The 23,925-nt window shown below is 42.0% G+C and overlaps 1 protein-coding gene across 1 annotated transcript in view; it reads left to right on the top strand.

Annotated features, from left to right (window-relative positions):
• The window catches only part of CHN2 (chimerin 2), a 216,190-nt gene that overhangs the window by 122,554 nt on the left and 69,711 nt on the right, over positions 1–23,925 (top strand). The window lies entirely within an intron of this gene.

Below are 23,925 nucleotides of genomic sequence, written 5' to 3'. Positions count from 1 at the left end.
CTGCCTCAGAAACCCAAGGAGGGGTAGCTATGAGTCAGATATGACTCCACAGCAATGAATTACTACTAGTACCTTGAAAGGAAGGCCTGGCAATCCTCTTCCATAAAGATTACAACCAAGAAAATCTTGTGGAGCAGTTCTGCTGTGTAACACATGGGGTTACCTTGAGTCGGAAGGAACTCATTGGCAACAAGTCTTTATAAATACCTCAGGACCCCAGGTTTAATAGATACTCTGCAAGGAACTTAGACTGTTCTTCTAGTCTAGGATCGATCTAGCTTCCATGGGGCGGGGCCGACCTGGCTGAGAACCACCTGGCTTCTGATGACAGAGGAACCAGAATTCTCTTTCAAGGGCATGAATATCTTAGAACAGAGCTACTCGAAGTGTGGTCCCGAGGCCAGTGCCTGTTTGAGAACTGTTTGTTACCGGTCTGTAGGAAGATAAGTACAGAGACCTTCAGAAACAATGGCTTTTCAGTGCTTTTATTATCTACTGATTGAAAAAAATAACAGCTGATAAAAAGCTGCTGTAAATTCAATAATATTTTTAAATGAATTTGTGTTTTATCCATTACCATTTATTTGTCTCCTTTTAAAAGGGTCATATATATATGAAGGTAAGACAAATCACTTTGGAGGTTGTATTTATTCCAGATAAAGACAATTTTCCAAGCATCATAATGCCTGTGAATCACTGGGAGTCCATGACCTGGGGTTTAGAAGTTAATCCACTCCAACCAAGCCAACTGGGGTGTAAGGCATCCTGTGATTTGCCCAGGGTCTTTCAGCTTAATTAGCATCTAAGTCAGAACCAAACTCAGGACTCGAATTTTCTGAATCCCACACTGGAGCTATTTCAGTGGCCACTGATGATAATACTCTGTGGATTTCCTAGAGTTCATCTCCTAGGCAACCTGATGCATGCTTATAGACCTGTAGCTGGCCTAAGCAGCTAAAGGAGGAAGCCTCGTCATGATTGGGCAGTGAAGACATTTGGGGACAGGGCCAGATTCAAGAATGTGTCACCTGTGCAGTCACAAAGTGCCCCACACTTGATTTAATGCTCTGCTGTCACCTTCTTAAAATCCTTAATAATTTTCGAACAGTGGCACAGTTCGTTTTGAACTGCTCCCCATAAATTATGTAGACGGTCCTGTCTGAGCAAGGCAATTTGGATTGAATTATATTTTATGGCTGGTCTGCTTCTGCTCTCCTGGAGATACAGCCTTCATGACTGCCGATAGACTGATTCGGGATGAAGAGACTGGGTATACCAAGGCCAGCACTTCAGTGAAGTAAGGGAGTGGCTTGGGACAAGCAGCTTTGGCACCTGTCTATGAAAACTAAAACCAAACCCATTGCCTACCAATCAGTCCTGGTGTGTTAGAGTAAAATTGTTTCAAAGGGTCTTCCTTATTTATTTATTTATTTAGTGATATTTTATTGTGTTTTTGGTGAAAGTTTATAGGGTAAATTAAGTTCTCATTGAACAATTTCTGTACATATACTGTTCAGTGACATTGGTTACATTTTTCACAATGTGTCAATGTTCTCATTATTTCTGGTTGTTCTGTTTCCATTAACCTAACTTCCCCCATCTCCCCACCCCTTATCTTCTTCCATCTTTGCTTTAGGATGAATGCTGACTTTTTGGTCTCTAATATAGATTTTTTTTTTTTTTTTTAATTGTGATGTAGGTGAAAGTTTACAGAGCAAATTGATTTTCTGTTCAATAATTCATACACATTTTGTTTTGTAACATTCATTGCAGTCCTTGCAAAGTAAGAGCTGTTTTCCCACTTCCTCCTTGTGTTTACCATTTCCCTTCATCTTTCTTTTCTATCTTGCCTTCTGAGCTTTATCCCTGGGCAAATGCTGCCCTTTTGATCTCATATGGTTGATTTCTCTTATGAGTGTGTAGCTCCCTGGTGTTGTTTGCCTTATACCAAGACAAACAACAAAAAAAAACAAACTCACTGCCATCAAGTCAATCCAGACTCATAGCGACCCTTCAGGCTTCCGAGGCAGTATCTCTAGGGAAGTAGATTGCCCAATGTTCCTTACAGAACTGTCTATAATTAGGTGAAAGTTGAACCATGGGTATGAGTTCAGTTCCCAGCTTGAAGGTTGCTTATCTAAGGGCCATAATCTCAGGGGTTCCACGAGTAACTATCAGACCATTAAGCCTGGTCTTTTTTGGTTTTTTTTTTAATGATTTTGAGTTTTATTACACACTTTTCTCCCACTCTATCTGGGACCCCTTATTGTGATTGCTTTCTGAGCCATCAGCAGTGGTAGCTGGGCACTGTCTAGTTCTGGTCTCAGGGTCTTTTGACTAATTGTTTCCTCAAGGCTTTGATTTTCATCACTCTTCCTTGCTCCAGAGGGGAGAAGACCAATGAGTGCATTTTAGATGGTCACTCACAAGCTTTAAAGATCTCAGTCACTGCTCACCAAAGTAGGATATAGAACATTGTGTTTATAGGCTATGTTATGCCAATTGACCTTAGTGTCTCTTGAGGCTATGGTCCTGAACCCTCATGCCCAGCAACTCATTTCATTCATAAGGTTTTCTTGGCTATAATAGTTATTGAAGCAAATCATCAAGCTTTTCTTTCATGGCACCATTGGATGGATTCAAACTGCCCATCTTTAGGTAGACAAGCACAAACTGCTTGGGCCATCCATGGATACTTTACCTGTGAGGGAGTGCCCCCTTAAATATTGTACCTTAGGCACCTGGCTTGCTTCACCCTAGTCTGTCCTCAGTCTACCTGCAGTTTACTATATTCTCCTGCTTTCTCATGGAACTTTGAGACATTTTCTTTTGTCTCTGCAAATGAGTGTGCACTACTCTGGTCACTGAATTTTCATCAGCCAGATCAGGTGGCACACAGAAACCTACTCTATTGACTTTTCTTTGATTCTTCTGAAAGTGTTCTTTATTTGTTCAGTCTTTGTTGAGGGAGAATTACATTTCCCCTTTCTCTGCAAGAGTTGCCATGATTGGCTAGTGCATGCTCTACTATGTAAATGTAATTTGATAAAAGCTGAATTATCAATATTATGAAGCATTTTATAAGAGTGAAAGAGTAGACTGCCCTGGTGATCACATTCATTGTGTTTCCAGTGTGGTTTGTGTATTTTACATTTGTTTGCCATTGAATTAATTTCAACTCATAGTGACCCTAATGGGACAGAGTAGAACTATCCCATAGGGTTTCCAAGGCTGTAATCTTTAAAGAAGAAGTTCACCACATCTTCCTCCCATGGAGTAGCTGGTGGGTTCAAACTGCTGACCTTTTTGTTAACAGCTGAGAGCTTAATCAATGCACCGCTAGGGCTTCTACATGTTGTGTGTATATAAATATACATGTCGTGTATGTATATAGATGTGGTGTGTGTTGTTGTTAGGTGCCATCAGGTTGGCTCCAATTTATAGCAACCCTGTGTACAACAGAGTGAAACACTGCCCGGTCCTGTGCCAGCCTCACAATCTTAACTATGCTTGAGACCATCGTTGCAGCCACTGTGTTAGTCTGTCTCATTGGGAGTGTTCCCCGTTTTCATAGACCCTTTCCTTTCCCAAGCATGATATGTGTTATACAGAAACTACAAATGATAAGTCAGAGAACCCTGGTTCTAATCCTGACTCCACTGCTTAATTAATTGTGTAACCTTAAGCAATCCTTAGCTTCTGTTTCCTAATCTATAAAATAGGGATAATACATTCATCTATCTCAGTCTCACATGATTCTTGAGAAGAGCTGTAAAATTAATATGTTTGAATGTGCTATGGAAATTATAAATATGAGCTGCTTGTTGACACTGTTATTCAGTTTTTGGAGAGGAGTCATTTTGCAAGATGGATCTATCCTCAGATATTACCTGTCAGCCACCAAGGGTAGAGGTGAGTTCCAGCATCATCACACAACATGGGTTAAACCTTGGAATAGGGAAAGAAGAAACGTACAAAGCCAGGGTCAGCAAGAGAAGAGAGAAAGACATGCTCTGCTGGATGATTTGTGGTGCAGGGAGGGGACCTCCCCTCCCTCCCCCCATTAATCTCCCTTTTTATAGGGCAAGTATGAGAGCAAGGTTGTTAGTGGGGAGATAATGACACTGCAGTGGCACCAGGCAGTCTGGATTTGGGTGCCAGCTGTTTACAGGAATTGTCTGGGAATGCAAGCTACCCAGCACCTGGAGACGTTAGGACCCAAGAAATGTTCCCCTGGGGTCAAGGGGAGGATGCCACTTGTCCATGGGACATGGCTTCTACAGCTGAGAGGAAAGGGCAGGACCCCACACCCATAGCTCCTTAAGCAGACAATCTAGGGCTAGCACCCAGGGTCCTTTTCAGACAGTCCTGCTGAAATCCTCACATGAACACCATTAAATTTTGGAAACAGAGACCACCAATACTAACCCAATGTTAATACCTAACTGTCATATCAGTGTTCATGGTGATTGGTTTAGATTTGATAGAGAGAGACTACTGAGGCTAAATCCAAATCCAGCCATTAATGCAATATTTTAAGAGGATTCTATACTATTAAAAAAAAAAAAAAGTCACTGGATTCTCTGGGCTTAAATGTAATCACAATTGATTTTTTTAACCACTCTTTTATCTGCTTTTCCATGATGGATGTTGAGACCTCGCCCACTCCACAATGCCTCCTTTACTCATCTTTTTCATGCTGGCATGGATTCTCTTACCTCCTCCTGGGCCTGAAATTCCCACCTTTTGAAGTGCCCTCAGCAGGTACACAGTGCAGTTGTGAGGATGGAGTGGGTATCGTGGAAGTAAACAAATACTAAGAATACAGTGTAAATTTGGCACAAAGTGCTCTGGAAGCATAGTAGTGGAACAACTCAGGGAGGCAGGTCAGGGGTTCCTTCAGAAAGGACATGACATTGGAACTATATCTTAAAAGATACATAGAAAGACGAAAAGGGAATGCTAGTTGGAGAGGACTGAGCAAAAATGTGGAATTTTATATAATACATGTAAAGTGTTTAGCACAGTATATGGCACATAGTAGGTGCTCAGCAAATTGTAGTAGTAGAAATTTCAAACACCCGGTATGTCTGGAATACAAGAAAGGAGGGTCTAGAATCAAAACTGGAGGGGTAGTTTAAGATACTTTTATGAAGGGCCTTAGATAGTACACTAAGAGATTATTATTATCATTATTTTTTTATTTGCAGCTCATTTTAACCAATGATTCCACCTGTTTTAGCATTCGTTGGCAATCATCAGTGTCTCAGTGGGGATGGGCTAGATCATGCTGCAAAAACAAACAGCTCCCAAATATCAGTGGCTTGTTGTTGTGGTGGTTATGTGGTTATGTCCGTTGAGTCAGACCCGACTCATAGTGACCCCTCCTTGGCTTTCTGAGGCAGTATCACCACAGAAGTAGATTGCTCCATCTTCCTTCCGAGGAGTGGCTGGTAGGTTTGAAACGCCAGCCTTCTGGTTAGCAGTCAAGTGCCTTAGGCACTACACTACTGTCTTAGAGCTCTTAAATATTTATTTCTTACACATGCTACATGCCCATCAAAGGATGGGTGGGGGCTTTGCCCAGTATTGTGTTCTTTCTGTGACCCAGAGGAGTAGAACAGAGGTATCTGGAAAATTGGCACTCACCATGAGGGAAAGAAAACATGGTAATCTTCTCATTGCCACTTAAGCTTGTGTCCAAAAGTGGCATTCATCAGTACTTCCATTTCATTGGTCAAGACAAGTCACATGACCATGCCCAACTTCAAAAAGAACAGGAGCGTACAGTTCTACCACGGTGGTAGTGGTTGCATGACTAAGGGCATTTATCAGAACTCATTGAACTGTGTGCTTAAAATGAGTTAATTTTACTGTATATAAATTATACCTCAGTATTCTGATTTTAAAACACGTTTAGTGCAATTTTTAAAGAGTCATCTTTTTAAAAAAAAACTATCAAATTTATAATTCAAATAGCCACTCAAACCATTATTTGATTTCTGGAAATAAATTTTATGAATCTTTCAGAAATATCTTAACCTGTGGTTATTGCTAAATATTTAACAACTAGGAATGTTTCCCTCCAGGAAAAAAACAAAATCCTGATTCATAGCACTTGCCTATTTTCTTGCTGTAAATACGTCCATCAAGGCTGTTTTCTGAGCTACCAGTAATGTCACTGAGTCTGAGCTGGAAAGAGATGCACATATTCTGAGCCTACTCCAGCATACCACTGAAAGTGTGCTGTCATTTGACATTTTGAAAAACAACAAAGTAATCACTGCCCTCATGATGTTTCAGAACTGCCTTGTGAAATTTCCAGTTAACTAGTAATGCAGCATTAGCAATAATAATGATGATGGTGGTGTTAATCAGATCCTGCAGCTTTGGAAAATAACCTGGTACCAAAACCAAAAACAAACTCACTGCCATCAAGTTGGATCTGACTCATAGCGACCTCTCCATGGGCTTCCGAGGTGGTATCACTACAGAAGTAGATTGCCCCACATTCCTTGGGAGGAGTGGCTGGTGGGTTTGAACCGCCAGCCTTCTGGTTAGCAGTCAGATGCCTTAGAAATTATTTTATTTCACAGTCAAGGATGCACAGAAAGATAAAAGAAGTGACTGGAGCCACCCAGTTGACTGGTTAATGAACTGGTACCAGGACCCAAATCTCCTGGCTTCCTATTTAATGACTGTGTATCATTTTCCCCACCACAGCAGAAGTAGTGAGATTGTAGTTTTTGAATGCATATCATTCTTTCTGGGCATTGGTGGTTCAGTGCTAGAATTCTCACCTTCCACGTGGGAGACCCAGGTTCGATTCTCAGCCAGTGCACCTCATAAGAAACCACCACCCAAAGGAGCTCTGGTAGCATACTGCCTAAGGCACTTAACTGCTAACCAGAAGGCTGGTGGTTCAAACTCACCAGCCACTCATCAGAAGGAAAATGGGGCAATCTACTTCCGTAGTGATACTGCCTCGGCAACCCAAGGAGGGGTCGCTATGAGTCGGGTCCAACTCAACACTACATGACAACAACAACAACATCACAAGGGAGATGGGGCAATCTACTTCTGTATTGATACTGCCTCAGAAACCCAAGGAGGGGTCACTATGAGTCAGATCCCACTCGATGGCACAACATGGTGCTGCGCAGGTTTCAGCAGAACTTCCAGAGTAAATTGGACTCAGAAGAAACGCCTGGTGGTCTACTTCCAAAAATCAGCCACTGAAAACCCTGTGAATCACAATGATCTCAATCCATAACCATCATGGAGATGGTGCAGGACCTGGAGCATTTCCTTGCATTGTGCTTGAGTTCCCTGTGCTGAGGGCCCAACATGACTGCAGCTAACAACAATGATCTTTGTTTCTAGTTCACTTTCAGATATGCATCTGACAAGTATTGTATTTTTTAAAAGGTCAAAACATTCCTCTAACTATACCTGTCATGAACAAGCAGCAAGAACCAGGGAGTGGGAAGGGTGTTAGGTGTTACTCGATACCTATGGATCCAAACAATGCATTTTGCCCTGGAGAGAACATAGGGCAACCTGACACCTCATATGAGGATTGTGGTTTAGCCTAGCCCACATGGGAGCAGTTTTCATGGGCTTTCTGGAGTGTGGTGACCTAGACTTTAACTGCCCATGTCCCAGCTCACCCCCCACATTAAGAACAGCAACAGCAACCATGTGTGCTGAATGACCACTGAGCATTTTCCAATCTCAAGCAAACATTGAGAGTATTGAAAGGGGGCCTTGGGAGCACATGGCCAATCTGGTGGTCTTAGGGAAAGACAAAGCTAATAATAATAACAACAACAACAACAACTATCTCTCTGGTGGCTCAGTGGTGAAGGCATTGATTGAGCTGCTAATCGAAAGGCTGGTGGTTCGAACCTACCAGCTGCTCTGTGGGAAAAAGATGTGGCAGTCTGCTTCTGTAAAGATTACAGCCTTGGGAACCCTAAAAGGCAGTTCTACTCTGTCAGGTAGGGTCATTATGAGTCAGAATTGACTTGATAGCAGTGGTTTTAGTTTGAAATATACACTGATTCAGAAAGGGGGGCTATATTTTATTCAGAGTTTTGAAAACTACAGAAACAAATAAAAAACGGATTTATGTGGCAATAGTTATATTATCTGAGACCATCATATAGTAGTCTACTTAAATGCAATGAAATTATTATAAATTTAATATTATAGTATTAGTGCTGGGGGCAGGGAAGAGGTGGTACTTCAGAGCTCCCAGTTTTTGCTGATGTCTTGTTGGGATGGAAGCACAGACCACTACTCCACACCATGCATGGTGTTAGAGCTGAATATCCAGTCACTAGAACATCTATGAGGAGCCCTGGTGGTGCAGTGGTTAAAGCATTTGACTACTAATAGATAAGTCAGTGGTTCAAACCCACCAGCCACTCTGCAGAAGAAAGATGAAGCAGTCTGCTTCTTTGAAGATTTATAGCCTCAGAAACCTTATGGGCCAGTTTGACTCGATGGCAGTGGATTTGGTTTTTTAATGACTTCTCGGGGGGCATTGTTTGGGTTACCTAGTGCCACTTTGACAGGAGTATACCACAAACAGGATGGCCTTATCAAACAGGAGTATATTCCTACAATTTGGAGGCTTTAAGTCCAAGTTCAAAGTGTCAGCTCTAGGGGCTGTGTGAAAGCCCCTTGACCTTGGGCTTCAGCTCTGCCTCTTGCTCCCGGCCCACTGAAGCTAGAGGCATCTCTTCACTCAGGCAGCTACTGGCTGCTGAGGCTAATAAGCCCAAGGTCAACAAATAAAATGGCACAGTCCTGATGTTACCAAACCACACCACAGGCCATTAATTCAAGTCCATTAAAAGTCCCAAAGTTTGCAGAGTGTGGCAGGCTGCTGAACAACAGCATAGCTACATGCAGGATTCAAATGTACCATAAACTAGAAGCTACTCCCAAAGCTGTCTCCTATATACAGGAAGCGGACCACATACCCAAAGGCAGCTACTCAGCTACTCAAAGTAGATTCCACTATGGAGTTGATTACCAGTCTCATCATGGGGAGTACTACATCCAGCTGCCCAGCCACTCAACCAGGCCCAGCCAACTTGACACACAAACTTAACCACCACAGGGGCCAAGCCACACTTGACTCCAAGTATGTCTAAAATGTGTGTGCTTCTCACTGGTCCTCCAAAAACTTTTTCTACTTTCTCAGTCTAACAAATTCTGTCTCTTCCTTCAAGGCCTGTCTCAATGCCACTTCTTTGAAGGCTTTTCTGACCTTAGAGCACCTCCTAGTCACCCTCTGAATGTGTTGATTTCTCCTGCTCTGGTGGCGTAGTGCCTAAAGTATTTGACTGCTAACCAGAAGGTTGGAGGTTCAGACCCACCAGCCACTCCAAGGGAGGAAGACTGGGCAATCTACTTTCATAAAGATTTGTCACCTAGGAAATCCAATGGGGGTCACTATGAGTCAGAATCTACTCAATGTCAGTGAGTTTGGTTTTTGGTTTGTTCCTAGGACAATTTGAACCTACCTTTATGGCAGCCTATACCATGGAGCGTTTTGTAGCTATTTGTTCAGGTGCCCGTATCCTCAACTAGACAAAGTTTTTGCTTCTTAAAATCAAGGCCATCTTTGTTTCCTGCACCTATCTTAGTGACAGTTCATAGTGGATAACAAAGGGGAGGAGGGGGAGGAGAGAAGAATGTGGGAGGGAGAAAGGAGGGGAAAGATACAGTGAGAGAGGAAAGACCGCTCTAGATTAAAAGCAACTCTGGGGAAAGTCAATTTTCCCTGCCCTTGTTAATGCCCTGAGTTACCAGATGACTGTGTGGAAGCTCCAGGGCAGCAGATCTCAACCTTACTGTGCATGAACATCCCTGGGTATATTTACTTAACATGCATATTCCTACCTCCCCTCCCACCATTGTGATTTTTAGATCAGTTGAGGCCCAGAAATCTATGTTTTTCCAAGCACAGATTTCCAATTCATGCAGTGATACTCCAATTCCTGCAGTCTGCAGAGGACATTTTAAGAAGCACTGCTCTGATGGTTTCAGAAAGCCTATGAGAGTGGAGAGGAGTGGGGTGCAGACTCAAGTCTAACACTGCTACCACTGGGCTGCAGAAGACATTCCACAGCTTGCACTGTTGATCCCAGGGGAATGGCTCTGTATGCAGAACAAGTCCCAGCTCACTTAGGCCACAGTCACACCTAAACAACGTTGGTCTACCTTTTTTCCAGAATATTTGACAGATTTTTGTCACATTAAGGGCAAATCTCCTGAACATTTTCGATGAAATCAGGTCACTCAGGCAGCTACTGGCTGCTGAGGCTAATAAGCCCAAGGTCAACAAGTAAGATGGCACAGTCCTGATGTTACCCAACCACATGGCAGGCCATTAATTCAAGTCCAGTTTTGAGCTATGGAAGAAATACATTGGGTCCTAGTTAAACCTGTGAAAGCTGGAACCTGTGTAAGGCAGAAACTTGTTGGAGAAGGAAAGTGCAAATATTTTCCATTAAATAGAGAGCAGTAGAAAAGTGGTGACTGCTCCCTATCCCAGGCAGAAAACTTGCAAGACCCGGAAAAACAAGGCAGTCCCGTTGAGTTCTGGCTCCCACGGGTTTCACTGTGCTGGTGTTGGTCTCTGGCCCAGGAATGTGAAACACATGGGATGTGGTCCTGGGCTTCAAGGCCTCCAGCAAAGGCAGTCACCATTTTCCAGGGCCACCATATGAGCACTTCCCAGGACTGACCTCAGATTTCCTTTGGGCCGATGATTTTTCACTGGCTTCAGTCATAAGAGCTCAGTGTCCTTTATGCATGTCACGCACACCCTCAAAGCAGCCACACACACAGCGCAAACCCTCATCTCTGTCCTTGCAGCTGACAATAACAGTGGTTGTTGACTCCTTGGAAAGGACTCCATTCCCAGTATTCCCGTCATCTCTGAGGTTTTCTCTAGATACTCCATCTACCCTCCAAATCGCACCCAAGTGGATCTCAGAATTAGCACTAGAAAGATCTGACAAGTGCTGAGTAGCACATGTCACACTTACTCACATAACAATGTATTTGTTTCCCAGAAGACATTTTGTCTTCCTACTCATTAAGTTGCTATAATTATACCAACATGGAGGATAATTGATTTTAATTTTTACTCTGAGGCAGCCAGGTTACAACCGTGCTTCTCTAGCCTTGGAGAACTGTCTTCCTTTATTTAGCATTTAAATGAGTATCAGGAGAGAAACACTAGAAGTAATTATGAGGAGAGGCCAAGTGATCAGAGGGACAACTTTTGAAGTGCTTGAACACCTCATAAGGCGGTGCAGGGTTCCAGTTCAGTACATGGGAAGTCAGCTGGGTGGCCCAGGGAGCACACACAAGATACATGGATGTCAGTGAATTGCACAGCTATACAGTGGGATCAAGCTGTTCACTCAGTGCTTGAGGTTATTTTAATATGATGCTTACCCATGACTCAGTAGCCTCTGTTTACAAATTAGCAAGCATTTTTGTAAAAAACAAAAAACTGTTTGCCCTAAAAAAAAAAAACCAAAAAACTCACTGGCATTGAGTCAATTCTGACTCATAGCAACCCCCATTGGGTTTCCAAGGCTGTAAATCTTTATGGAAGCAGAATACCTCATCTTTTCCATGGAGAAGCTGGTGGGTTCAAACCACAGACCATTTGGTTAACACCAAATGCCTTAATCACAGCGCCACCAGAGCTCCTTTGTTGCTGTCAGCTCCTCTGTTTGACAGAGTAGAACTGTACTCCGTAAGGCTTTCTTGGCAGTAAGCTTCATGGAAGCATACTGTCAAGCCTTCCATGGTACCACTGGGTGGGTTTCAATCTTCAACTCCAGTTGAGTGCAAACCGTTTGCACTACCCAGGGACCTCTCTTATATGTTACTCTACTTGAAATTTACAAATAAATAATAATAATAATACCATTTCAATTTTGCATTTTTAAAACCATTTTAGTGTATTATGCTTATAGATCCCTTGTTACCTTCAGAATCCAGGCTCTTCTGGTTTAATGTGGAAGAAGGCAGTGACATATATTTTTAATCCATGTTTCCTTTCAAACTCTCCCAATGGAATGCAGATGCAATGGATGATAGTTTGCACAGGCTGTGAGGAGAGGTGTTTGTTGTATCATTGAAGCATAAAACTCACTGCCATCAAGTCGATTCCATCTCATAGTGACCCCTATTCCTAGGTCTCCATTTATTTTCTGATGGTGAAGATTCTGATGGTGAAGCAGTGTGTTACATTGATTCTATTTGTGTCTCTAAATATGAGACAAGTTGCACAACTAGATAATTGGTTACTAAGGGAACAGCACTGTAGCTCTTTGTAAGACATCTCTCTCTCTCTCTAATACACGCACAGTGTTAGATTATCCAAAATGTGAGGTATGCACAGGCTTACTTGTGCTTATTTGCTAATCTGTAGTAAACAATTTCTTATTTTTCCACCACATCAAAGATTCTGCTTCTAGGGATGACTGGCATCTGTCTCTGTCCCAATGCCACAGTATATCCTATAGAATCAAAGCCTCTCTTCAAATTTACAGTCACTGACAAGGACAGAAGGAGCTCTGGTGGGGTAGTCCCTAAGGCACTTGACTGCTAACCAGAAGGTGGGGATTCAAACCACCAGCTGCACCACAGAAGGAAGATGGGGCAATCTATTTCTGTAAAGATTTACCACCTTGGAAATCAGTGGGGGTCACTGTGACTTAGAATCGACTTGATAGTTTTTTGTTGTTGTTATTTGACAAGGATAGAGTACCCAGTAAGCAAGGCAAGCAAGTGCTTACTTGTGCTTACTTACTAATCTGTAGTGAACAACGTCACATGGAATGTGCTGAAAAGCATGTGAAACCTTGCTTATTGCGGAATACTACATCCAGCTTCCCAGCCACTCAACCAGGCCCAGCCAAGATGACACACAACTTTACTACCACATGTAACAAGCAAAAGACTTTTTAATCAAATTAAAATTTTAATCAAATGCCTCTACCAGAGTTCTTAGTTTCCCCCAATCACTTTGGCATGTGAAAGGATGCGTTTTTAGCATGGAAAATACACCCAAGGAAATAAGACATTTTGCTTTGGCCTTCCCTTTTGTTATCTCCTCTGTCAAGTTCTTTGTGGAATGATCCAATGGTGAGACTAAATATCAGAGTCCAGGAACCGACAGATGTAATGCCCAGGAGACACATTTGTGAAATTCAATCAGTTAAGAACTCTATTGCCTTGACTTTGACAGTGATTCTTTCACCAAAAAAGGCTCTCCTGCTTTTGAATTAAGTTACACTGAGCTGGGAGAGACCCATTCCTTGTTCCTTTGATGTGGTTTCAGGTTTTCTTAGGCATCCCTCAGCACTCTTTCCTGGTTGCCTGGCATGGAGTGGATCAAGGGTCAGATTCTCTCTCTCTGGAGGCTCAGAAAGGCTTGAGGCCACACTTTTTAATTATTATTATTATTATTTTTTAATGTAATCTCAAATGTCTTTTCAAAGACTTATAGGTGTTTTGCAAGAATTGTCATCTTTCTTCCCTCACGTGTTTTTATCTTCACTTTTTCTCCCTTGATTCAAATGCTTTTTCTCTCATTCTGCTTCCCCCTCCTCCAGTATCCCATTTCATTTGTCATTTTATTTGCCCCATCAGAATGGGAATGCAACACTAGAGAAATCAGGATGAGGCCACCCTGGCTAGCCTTTCCTTCAGCAGAGAGCCCCTAACTTTTCCATCTCCCTTCCCCATTTGGGTCCTTCACTAGATAAGAGCTCCATCCCTAGGCCAGAGAGGCCCCAATTGCCTCAGGGCACAATAAAAGTCTGGTTGCTTGTTCAGTGGGGGAGTGTGGTAGTTAACATGTTTGTCAACCTGGTTTTGAGTGGCTGGGCAGCTGGATCTAGTTGTTCCCAATGATGTGACTGGTAATCAACTCCATGTGGAATCTACTGGAGCAGCTGAGTAGCTGCCTTAGGGATGTGGTCTGCTTCCAGTCTATAAGAAGACAGCTTTGAGAAAGGTCTCTGAGCTTTTTGGCATGCTTAGGAACCTGCATTTAGCCAAGTCTTCATACGCAGCTTGCCATGCTGGCCCTGCCAGTCTTGGGACTGTTTCTCGACTTGAACTATTGGCCTGCCATGTTGTTTGATAATCTTTGGACTGTGCCATTTGTACTTGTTGGCCTTGAGTTTGTCAGCTTCAGCAACCAGCAGCTATCTCAGTTAAGAGAAGTGTCCACCTTCAGTGGGCTGGGAGCAGGAGGTAGAGCTGACCCCCAAGGTCAAGGGGCCTTCACCCAGCTCCTAGAGCTGGCACTTTGAATTCAGACTTCTAGCCTCCTAAACTGTAAGAGAATAAACCCGTTTGTTAAAGCCATCCACTCATTTGTGGTATTTTCTGTTAGAGCAGCACTAGATGACCAAAACAGGGAGGGAACAAAAAGTGCTGCTCAGAGGTCAATTAGCCAATTTTAGGAGCTGACCCAACTGCACAGACCATTGGGTGGGGCCTCTGTTGGGGCAGCTGCAGCTTCATACTCTGCTGGCTGGGCGTGACATCACCCTCCAGCCCAGGAGGGCTCCACCTCACCCCTCCACTTGTCCCGGCACACCAGGCTCACAGATACCTAGAAAAGCTAGAACAAATGTCCAGCTAAGCCATGAATGCAGGAGGAAAAGCTTCTAGAAGCTTGTAAATCCTGAATCCAGAACTGGGCTTCAAACTGGTTCATTTTGGTTTGACCACTAGCTGAGAAGTTTGCCTTTCCCTCCCATAGGTACTGACTACCTACAAATCTACAGGTCCGTGTTTAAATGGAGATTTGGATTCACTGTATCTGGGATGGAAATGCAAATTCTCATCAGAGGGTTGAACTGGAATGAACTGGCTCAAGGCCCTGATTCAGAAGTCTTAGATTCTATTGCTAATGGCAGAAACCAGGCAGCCAATGAGGCAGCAACAGGAGGAGGGAGAGGAGGAGCAGGAAGGGGAGGAACCATCAATACAATAGAATCAGCCGGCAAACCAACCCATCAAGTTGGTTACAGCAGTAGTCCCTACCTCTTCTCTTTCTCACTATGACAAATCGGTTCTGGTCCAGCTTCCCCTTTCCAACTAGCAACTGCAGTCTCATTGTGACGCTTTTTTGAATTAAATGTGCATCGAAATCACCTGTTTATCTTTAAAAACTACCAATGCCTGGATTCCACCCCCAGTCCCTCTAATTTAATTGATCTGTACCATGTAGACATCTGGGTTTTTTAAGATCCCCACTTGTGTTTGTAAGAAAGTTTGGAAACTGCTGCATTATTGGCAAGGTAATTTCTGGGGTCCATAACCCACACACTCTCAGAAAAAATCTTAATGACAGGCTCCAGTTCTTCCAGGGAACCCATTGCCCTTTTGTAACAATAATAATTTGGGGCCTGATTCAGATCTAGCCTACACTGATTGAGCACCTGCTGTGTGCCATGCCTGCACTGATGCCTTTGTACACATTATCTAGCAAAACCAGCAGGGGAATTCTTTGTGAAGCTGCCTTGTGATTTAAGTGCAAACGGTCTGGTCTTTCTGCTTCATGGCTTTCTGCTTCTAAGATGCTCCTCAAAGGGTGTTTCACAAGTGCCACTGTATTCACACCTGGGAGAGGATCGTTTTAAAGGACCAGACATCACGAGGGGAGGGTTGAAATAGGCAAAAATCCAAGGGACCTCTCCTACCCACTGAGAACTGAAATGTGTACACAAACTTTGGAATGACTAACTATTTATGAAAAGTGAAAATTTCCATGATGAGTAAAGATAGGCTCTCCCAAGCTGGACTGATTGTTCAAATACCAGCTCTGTCACTTATAAGCTGTGGGACTGGGCAAATTTTATCCTCCTGATCCTCCGTCTGCCCTTCTTCACAGGGTTTTTTAGGGATAAAATGAGGTAATGTGCATAATGTTAAAGCATGATGCGTCAACTATGACTTGTTTATGTATTGTTATTTTTAATTATTATTATCATCACTGTCCTTATTGTTATCATCACTGTTAATATTATAGCACACAGCTTAAGGAAGCCAGTGTTGAAAATGGTCATCAACTTCTTAACCTATGGACAGATATATGTGTACCTTTTTCTCTAAGTCCTATGTGTTTACTGTCCCACATCTTGTTTTTGTCTAGTCTCAGTGATACTTTTAATCAACGTTCCCTTTCAATATAAAGGGGTATCATTCAGCTCTGATCTTTGGCCCTGACCAGCCACATGAGTGATTTGTACCTGAGCCAAGTATCTCCTGTTGGGGGCACTGGAAATATTAACTTTGATCATAATTTTTCAAAAATGTCAAGTTTGTGAGATGTTTTTTTATTCTCCCTTTTATGCTTGCCAAGAGCCCTATTGGCACAGTGGTTAAGCACTTGGTTGCTAGTCAAAATGTTGGCTGTTCAAACTCACCAGCCACTCTGTGGGAGAAAGATGCAACAATCTGTTTCCCTAAAGATTGACAGCCTTGGAAACCCTGTTTCTACTCTGTTCTATAGCATTGCTATGCATCAGAATCTACTCAGTGGCAGTGGAATTTGACTTAATTCTTTCAACAGTAAGTGTAATGATCTGAAGATTTGGATGAATGAAACAATTTGATTTTTTTTTTTTTTTACAGTCAATAATGATTTGCTTAAAATAACTTTGGCTTGGGACTTTTTATTAGAACATCAGTAATTCTTAGATTTCCAAAACCTTTCCAGTTTTTGCTCCTTTGAACAAGGTCATTTCCTGATAAGAGAAGGAAGCTGCAGTGGCAGGAAGCGGAACCTCTCCTTGACCACATCTGTGTGGTGAAATGAAAGGACAAAGGATTGAGATTCGGGGAGCCTTATTCCATGGTGTTACTTTGCTACCAACTCGCTTGGGGACTTAGACAAGTGTCTTAGTTATCTAGTGCTGCTATAACACAAGTGGATGGCTTTAACAAACAGAAATTTATTCTGTCACAGTTTAGCAGGCTGGAAGTCCAAATTCAAGGCACCATCTTCAGGGGAAGGTGCTAGTCTCCCTTAAACATCTGTGGGCCTGGCATTCCTTGGAGATCTCTGTATGTCTGTTGTGGCATCAGTCTTCCCCCGGTTTTAGAGAGTTCTCAGCTCTGGGATCCTGGGTCCAAAGGATGTGACCTGTTCCTAGCTCTTCTTTCTTGGTGGTATTGAGGTCCCTCTGATCTTTGCTCACTTGTTTAATTTCTTTCATATCTCAAAAGAGATTGACTCAAGATATAACCAAATCCTATAGATTATACCCTGCCTCATTAACATCATAGAAGTTAGGATTTACAAAACATAGGATAGATATATCAGATCACATAATGGAGGGTAATTACATAATACTGAGAATCATGACCTAGCCAAGTTGACACCTTTTTTGGGGGGATGGGAAACAATTCAATACCTAATAACAAGCTACTTCATTTTGCTGGTTCATACTTTTTCATCTATAAAATGAGTAAGTTGCACAGCTAGCTGCTCACCAAATACAGAAATTAATTTCATCCCACTGTGTTTGTTGTTCCATCCCATGATAATGATTTACTCTACTTGGTGCTATAGAATAAATCATTATCATTCGAGTCTGTTCTCGTGTAGGACAACTAAAGCCATACTCCTCTCACCCCTCTCTCTATTGCTGGCCAACGTAATAAATTTCAGGGAAATTCATATGTTTTAAGCAGCCTATCAAGTAATGTATTTTTCAGGGACCTGTCCTTAGTTTGCTCATCCACCTATTCATTTCTTCAGAAAATATTTCTTGAATGTTACACATCCAGGCAATGTTACCATTGTGTGACAGTGATGAGCAAGATAGACACAGCTCTGTGGAGCTTACAGTCAGATGAAGCCAAAAGAGAAACAATTGCATGAAGAATGTGTTAAGACAGACACAAGGGAAAGCTTGCTGGAGAAAGTAATGGGAAGATAGCCGAGTTTGGAAGGATGAATATGAGTTAGCGAGGTGCACAAAGAAGAAGAATGATGTTGGATGGGATGGAATGTGTTCTAGGGAGGTCCAAGTTCACAGTTATGGTCCCAGATTACTGGAAGTTCATGCATATACATGTATAAACTCTGAAATTAAGCTACATACTGAGCAGAAGAACCATTTTCAGGTATTAAAGTTGTATTCTCATGACAATGCCAAGTATAGAGATTAGCCAAAGACTAAGAAATAGAACCAGAGAAGGAGGGACTTTGATGCATAAATTACAGTAATAATGAACAGCAGAGCCCTGAACATAACAGGATGCCAATTATGTCAAACTTTCTAAACCATACACATTTCTACTAGTTTATGAATTGCAATAAGGAAGAATAGGGACTGGATCTTATTTGACTTTAGAGCCTGTCATTTAGGAGGTGTTCCCTTAATGTCAGTTCTTTGTTTGACTGATTTGTTGGTTAGTTGGTTGGAGGAATGGATGGAAGGATGAATGAATTGAAGGATAAATAATTGGATACATGGTTGGTTAGTTGGATGGATACATACATGCATGCATGGATGGATGAATATGAGAGTGGTAATGTAAAGTGTGTAGCCCATGTCTAATACATACAGATACAATACATTACAACTGTATATTTCTATTGCCCATCTTAGGAAGTCAGGGTCGAAACAGTTGAGCACAGAGTAATAGACTGTTGTTGTTGTTGTTATGTGCCATTGAGTCGGACCCAACTCATAGTGACCCCTCCTCGGGTTTCCAGGTCAGTATCACTACGGAAGTAGATTGTCCAGCCTTCCTTCCGAGGAGTGGCTGGTGGGTTTGAACTGCCAGCCTTCTGGTTAGTAGTCAAGTGCCTTAGGCACTATGCTACCAGAGCTTCCAAGTAATAGCTTGCATCTGGGTAAATAAGGCCAAAGGAGTGAGACCCTCAAACACCGCCAAACCCACCCATGCATGTACCCTTCCTTAGGATCTTGGCAGTGGGATTTTGTGCCTTTGCTAAAGTACAGCAATTTTCTGGAAGGACTCAGAGAGAGGGACAAGAAGTCCTGAATCCTATGCATTCAGATGGTTTGACATGTCATTTGGGGCTAAAGAACACCTGTGAGAAACTATTTCTTATCCATCAGGGAGTTTTGGGAAACAAGGCGGGTAGATGCCAAGACCTTGAGTCAGGGCTAGGAGCTCTGATGGTGTAGTGCCTAAGGCATTTGACTGCTAACCAGAAAGCTAGCAGTTCAAACCCACCAGCCACTCCTTGGAAGGAAGATTAGTCAATCTACTTCCGTAGTGATAAAACCAAACCAAACCCACTGCCATCGAGTCAGATTTGACTCATTGCGGCCCCTCCTTGAGTCTCCGAGGTGGTATCACTACAGTAGTAGATTGCCCAATCTTCCTTCCAAGGAGTGGCTGGTGGATTTGAACTGCTAGCTTTCTGGTTAGTAGTCAAATGCCGTGGCACTATGCCACCTGAGCTCCCGTGATGATATGGCCTTGGAAACCCAAGGAGGGGTTGCTATGAGTTGGATCTGACTCTGTGGCATTGAGTGGGATGAGTTGAGTCAGGACTGGGAAATCTTGGGACTGCAGACCCCCTGGCACCAGGGAGTTCTGAAGAGATCAAGAATGTGGAACCTTAGGCTTCACGTGTTACCCTGGGCTCAGTCCAGTGAAACATCACAGTGAACCTAAGGAACTCTCGAAAACCAGAGGTATTATATCTAAGTTCTGCTGGTGTTCAAACCTTGGATTGAGGTCTTCCTGCCCTGCCTACCTGGAACTAATGAGCTTGAAGTCTGTTCTAAGCATCACCTGTGATCTCTAATCCTATACTTGCTTTGACTCATGTTTCCTTGACCGCTCAGCCTGAACAACTCAAAGGGTAGAAGAGAAAGGGCATGTAATGGCCATCTCCACTACCTACAGTGTCACCCAGGACCTACTGGCAGAACCAGAACCAGTTGTCTTAGGTGTGCATATTTCAGGATACAACAGGACCATGGGCTAAGTTTATCTAAATGCAACTCAATGTAACGCACAGCTATCAAGTCGGATCTGACTCGTAGTGACCCCTCCTTAGGTTTCCAAGGCAGTATCACTACAGAAGTAGATTGCCCAACCTTCCTTCTGAGGAGTGGTTGGTGGGTTTGAACCACCAGCCTTCTGGTTAGCAGTCACATGCCTTAGGCACTAGACCACCAGAGCTCCTAAGTTTATCTAAAGAGCAGATGTTATTAATAATACTAATCATAGGTAAGCCCTTATTGTATATTGGGCACTGGAAACTATTTACATGGATTAACTGTTTTAATCCTCACAGCAATACTGAGATTAAGTACTGGGTATTAGACAGTATTTCCCAAACACTAGTACTACTAGATACTCATCAGCTTTAAGTGGCTATAAATAAGTTTGGAAAAATGCTAATAGTTCTAAACAATGATGCAAATGATAATTACCCAAGAAAGAGAAATATATAGACTTTTCCAAATTTATTTAATCATAAAAACAACTGGAGGTAACTGGTATTTTAAGAAATATCAGTTTGAAACCTGAGCAGGTAGTAGAAGTGGGCCAAAACAAAATATTAGAGTCTTTTGAGTAGTTTAACAACTAGTAAGAGATAAATGTCTGAAAGAGGACAGTGGTAGTTTCGTGGTAGAATTCTCACCTTCCAAGTGGGGAAGCCAGGTTCAATCCCCAACTAATGTACCTCATGCACCAAAACTAAAAAACCAAATTTATTGCCATAGAGTTGGTTCTGACTCATAGCAACCCCCATTGGGTTTCCGAGACTATAAATCTTTATGGAAGTAGATTGCCTCATCTTCCTTCTGCGGAGCAGCTAGTGAGTTTGAACTGCTGACCTTCTGGTTAGCAGCCAAATGCCTTATCCACTACACCACCAGAGCGCCTTAGCTCATGCACAACTGCTCATAATATACCCAGGGTGTATTATGGTTGGGTGACTCCAGAAAGGAGCTGATGGTTTGTTTTTAGAAATGTACCATTTGTTCCACAACTCTCTATTGCTTCCAACACCGAGTCATTTGTGAAAGGGTAAGGAAGTTGATAGGAGATTCTGAGTCTCACATGCTGCCCTGTTGCAATTCTCCACATCACCCAAGAATCCGGAAGTTTCTTCCATGTCCCTGAGTGCAGCATCAGAGCCAAGAAAACAAAGCTACCAGCCACATTCTCATCCCAGGACCACTAGAAGCTCCAATCATTTCCTTCACTCTCTTTGTTTTTTATAAACCCACATCCTCAAATATACACCCCTTACCTTTTGCCCTTCTGGTATGATCAGAATATTCTAGGAGGCAAGCCTGCTTTTGCAGGATTTACACATCTTTAATGCAACCTTATATCCATTCCTCCACGTGCCTCTGAAGAACTGCCTTGGCCTTCTGGTGATTCTCATCAAATTAAATGGTGTTATATTTTTGAACTGTGGCAAGTCAGAAAAGAATTTTTTTTTTTTTTTTTTTTTCATATCACGTAAAGCTAAGGCAGTCTTAACTAACTCGAATGTCAACACCTTCCTAAGATTAGACTTTACTTTGAAAGCATGCACATAACCATTGAAGCTCTGGTAGCATAGTGGCTAAGACACTTGCCTGCTAACCAGACGGCTGGTGGTTCAAACCCACTAGCCACTCCTCAGAAGGAAGGTGGGCAATCCTACTTCCATAGTGATACTGCCTTGGAAACCCAAGGAGGGGTCGCTATGAGTCGGGGTCGACTCGACGGCACATAACAACAACAACCACAACCATTGAAGTGAATTTAGTCATTAAATTACAGATGGATACACACATATATGATGGTACCAGGCATGGATCTAAACAATTTATGACTTACAACTTAAATTACATACTTAATTCTGTATGAGGTAGCTACTATTATTATCTGCATTTTGCATTTAAGGAAGTGAGACACAAAGAGGTTGCATAATTTGGCACAAGATAACCCAGCTGGGAAGGGCTGCAACAGGAATTTGGATGCAAGCAACTTAGCTCCAGTCTCCACACTTAACAAGGAATTCTTAGCAAGAAAAAAAAAAAAAAACTTTCACCATTTTTAGAGTTTAATTGCCATTTCTATGACCATAGGGTTTGATAAGCACCCAGCATTTTCAACTAAAATAGCACATGGCCAATTACAGTGTTAGCTTCTTACAGCTCTCTTCAGGAGATGGTTGGAGACCTTTAGATACTGATAAAAATAAAAGATAAACAAGCTAAAGTTCTCATAGCTTTATTCTACGTATTAAGATGCCACCCTGGGTCTGGATGAATTTATGAGGAGAGAATCTGTTATATGAACATGAAGATGATGCTTATTCTTTTATCTTCTGACTCTTATAAACCATTTCAGTTTTGCATAAGTCCGTGTCATGTTTTACTTAGCTATTCTTGAAAAGCTATGTTAATTAGAATGTTTTTATTTTTAAGTTTTAAGTTCACTTGGCTCAAGGTAAAAATCTCTTCAGGGATTTAAACTAAATCATGTTTAACCTAAATCAAAATGGTGACCTCTCTTACATTTTGGAAAGATTTTAATGTCTATTCATAAAGGCCATAAAATGGCATATTTGAAACCCCACAGAGAGTGGATCCTTCCCTAATCTTTACTATATTAAAGGTTTTCACTTCTAATAACATTACTTAACCTCGTGTTTTGAACATCTGAGTGTTCCAGCTGCAAGATCTAGACACAGAAGACTCTAATAATCCAGATTTATCTAGTTTCTAGTTATTTTAAAACTTACTTGTTTCCCTAAGATAAAAACCTCCTACAACTACAAAACGAAACTGATGCAAACTGAGGGAGGAAAAAAGAGTAGGTTTTTGTTGTTGTTGTTGTTGCAAAATTTTCCTTTTATTCTCATTCCAGTTACAAAGGTAATATTTTTTCATTAAAGACCTTTTGAAAATAAGAAATAGATAGTATTTCTTATTTACAATGATGTCTTATGCATTGGAATTTTTTAGCATATTTGTAAACGTTGTTGTGTTTGCCATCGAGTTGATCCGATTCATAGCGAACCCCTCCTTGGGTTTCTGAGGCGGTAGCAATACAGAGGTCGATGGCCCAACCTTCTTTCCAAGGAGTGGTTGGTGGGTTTGAACCGCTAGCTTTCTGGTTAGCAGTCAAATGCCCTGGCCACTATGCCACCAGAGCTCCCATTTGTAAACATAGTTTGTTTTTAATTGTGGATCCTGCTTTTCTCACATAGCATATTATAGCCTAGTTATGGAACACTCTTCACAAGCATCGTTTTTAATTTTTGCATGAGTCTGTGTCATTGGGCAATTTACTTTCATAGTGATACCGCCTTGGAAACCCAAAGAGGGGTCACTATGAGTCAGATTCAACTCGATGGCAATGAGTTTGGTTTTTTTTTTTTGTGGGGCTGGTCATTTTTGCTTGTTGTTGTTGTTGTTATGTGCCATCGAGTCGGACCCAGCTCATAGCGACCCCTCCTTGGGTTTCCGAGGCAGTATCACTACAGAGGTAGATTGCCCCATCTTCCTTCCAAGGAGTGGCTGGTGGGTTTGAACCGCCAGCCTTCTGGTTAGCAGTCAAATGTCTTAGGCACTATGCTACCAGAGCTCCCTTAGCAGGTCCCTACTGTTAGGACATGCATGATTTATTCTGTTTTAATATTTGAAATGTTGCTTGTGAATGCCTTTTTCAATTTAGCATCATTTCCTTAGGATAGGTTCCTAGAAATTAAATTACTGAATCTTAAAGGATATTAATCTTTTAAAGTTCTTGATACACATGCCCAAATTACTTTCTGAGATGATTTTAATGATGTACATTATCTGGCAATTTCCTGCCTATATTTGATATGCTTTTTAATGTTGTATGTGTATGATTTGTTTAACT

Source organism: Orycteropus afer, unplaced genomic scaffold (genome assembly GCF_000298275.1).
Source record: "Orycteropus afer afer isolate SDZICR_OR568_19922 unplaced genomic scaffold, OryAfe1.0 scaffold00008, whole genome shotgun sequence".
NCBI lineage: Eukaryota > Metazoa > Chordata > Mammalia > Tubulidentata > Orycteropodidae > Orycteropus > Orycteropus afer.
This window is presented reverse-complemented; position numbering and strand designations above follow the sequence as displayed.